Below are 2741 nucleotides of genomic sequence, written 5' to 3'. Positions count from 1 at the left end.
TAATCAGAATGCCATTTTTTTGTTCAAATGATTTTAATTATTGGAATGCACAATTTTTTATATGCAAATAAAAAGTTTAAAACCTGAAAACACACACACACACACACACACACACACACACACGATGAGATACCATTTCACTCCCACTAGGATGGCTAAGATTTAAAAGAAAAAAAAACAGAAAATAAATATTGGCAAGGATGTGGGGAAATTGGAACCCTTATCCACTGCTGGTGGGAATGCAAAATGGTACAGCCGTTGTGGAAAACTGTGGCAGTTCCTCAAAAAATTAAAAATAGAACTACCATATGGCCCAGCAATTCCACTCCTAGGTATATACCCAAAAGACTTGAAAGCAGAGATTCAGAGACTTGTACACCAGTGTTCATTGCAGCACCATTCGCAATAGCCAAAAGGTGGAAACAACCTCAGTGCCCATCAGTGGATGAATGCATAAACACAGTGTGGTACATACATACAATGGAATACTGCTCAGCCAGTAGGAGAAGTGAAATCTTGATATATGCTACAGTATGGATGGAGCTAGAAGACATTATGCTGAATGAAACAAGTCAATCACAAAAGGACAAATATTGTATGACTTTACTTACATAAAAAGATGAGAAAAGGCAAATGTATAGAGATCAGGGTTTATCATTGGTTACCAGGGGTGGGAGGGAAGGGGAAAGAGAGGGTTAACGGTGACGGAAATGTCACATTGATTAAGGGTAGAGTTGCACAGCTGATTATTTTAAGTGCTGTCAATAAGTTGTACACTTGTAAAAAGTTGCATTGGCAAAGTTGTGTGATAGATACTGTCTTAGTCATCTAGTGCTGCTATAACAGAAATACCACAAGTGGATGGCTTTAAAAGTCTAGTAGGCTACAAATCCAAATTCAGGGCATCAGCTCCAGGGGAAGGTTTTCTCTGTTGGCTCTGGAGGAAGGTCCTCGTCATCAGTCTTCCCTTGGTCTGGGAGCTTCTCTGCACAGGAACCTCAGGTTCTGCTGCCAGCACTGCTTTCTTGGTGGTGTGAGGTTCCCATATGTCTCTGCTTGCTTCTCTCTTTTATATCTCAAAAGAGATTGGCTTAAAATACTATCTAATCTTGTAGACCTCATCAGTCTAACTGCCGCTAATCCATCTTATTACATCATAGTGATAGAGTTTACAACACATAAGGAAATCACATCAGATTATAAAATGGTATACAATCATACAATACTGGGAATCATGACCCAGCCAAGTTGACAGATATTTTTCAGGGACACCATTCAATCCATGACAGATATATTTACAACAACAACAATAAACAGTAGCTGCTGAGGCTGCTTGTGTACAACCAAACACCTCATGGGGTTTGTTTCCTTGGTTTGGAGGTTTGGGGTCATGGTTTCATGGGACATCCAGTTAATTGGCATAAGCACAGGTTTAGTACCTCTGTTCTACCTCCTAGTTCGTTGCACAGTACCTGGAGTCTTAAAAGCTTGCAAGCGGCCATCCAAGGCACAAAAATTGGAGCAGCTGAGGAAGAAAGAGAGTCAGGAATAGGAGGAAGATATGGTATGTGTGGCTAATTGCCTCCATGAACAACTTCCTTCTTTGCCATGAGACCAGAAGAATTGGATTGTGCCCGGCTACCAATACGTTCATTTTGATCAAAGATTCCATAGAACAATCCTAATCAAAAAGAAAATGCAGAACAGAACTTCAAGTTCTCATGGACTGTAGACTTTCTGGAGCCATGGAGGTTGGATGAACTCCTGAAACTATCGCCCTGAGATAATCTTTAAACCTTAAACCAAAAATATCCCCTGTATTCTTCTTAAAACCAAACAGTAGTTTAGCTTAACTATTAAAAAATAATGCCTTGAGTATTATGCTCTTTTAAGAACTATCTACCTGCTATCAAATTGACAGCAGGAACTCAAAAGATTAGATGGGAAGCTTAGGGGGCAGTGAGTTTATGTTAATGAGGGAGGAACCATTCAAGAAAGGAGAATGAGAATGGTTGAACAACTTGAAGAATGTAATCAATATCACTAAATTGTACATGTAGAAACTATTGAACTGGTGTATGTTCTGCTGTGTATATTCTCAACAATAACAATAAAATAAATAAAATCTAAAAAAAGAAAACTGTATGGAGCACACTTTTAATCTGACCTGCATAGGTGACCATGAGTCGGGTCAGAGTGGACTCCACTGCAACTGGTATTGGTGGTGGTGCAGTGGTTAAAGCTCTCAGCTGCTAACCAAAATGTTGGGATTCAAACTCACCAGCTGCTCTGCAGGAGAGAGATGTGGCAGTCAGCTTCATAAAGATTTACAGCCTTGGAAACCCTTTAGGCAGTTCTACTCCGTCCTGTAGGGGTGCTATGAGTTGGAATTGACTCATAGGAAATGGATTTGGATTTGTGTGTATGTACGTGTGTTTGTTTTTTGAGGTTCAGGAAAATGTAATGGAGGCTGAAAGAACCAAGCACAGATGTTTCTCTTGAGCAAAGAAACTATCTATTATGTCTACTACCAATGACTTAAACAGGTTTACTTTATCAATCATGCAATAATTGTGTAAAGTGCCTTGCGGGGAGTCTAACAGATAAACAATGTTATTACCATTTACCTCGGTGAGAGGTGGAGCCCAGTGGCACAGTGGTTAAAAGTTCAGCTGCTAACCAAAAGGCTAATTCAAAAGTCTGAATCCATCAGTCGCTCCTTGGAAACCCTATGGGGCAGC

General features: G+C 40.0%; 1 protein-coding gene across 1 annotated transcript in view; it reads left to right on the top strand.

Moving 5' to 3' along the window:
- DNAH9 (dynein axonemal heavy chain 9) overlaps positions 1-2741 on the top strand; it is a 450622-nt gene that overhangs the window by 423956 nt on the left and 23925 nt on the right. The window lies entirely within an intron of this gene.

Source organism: Trichechus manatus, unplaced genomic scaffold, assembly GCF_000243295.1.
Source record: "Trichechus manatus latirostris isolate Lorelei unplaced genomic scaffold, TriManLat1.0 scaffold00040, whole genome shotgun sequence".
NCBI classification, from domain to species: domain Eukaryota; kingdom Metazoa; phylum Chordata; class Mammalia; order Sirenia; family Trichechidae; genus Trichechus; species Trichechus manatus.
Note: the sequence above shows the minus strand (reverse complement) of the source record. Positions and strands in the feature narration are given on the sequence as shown.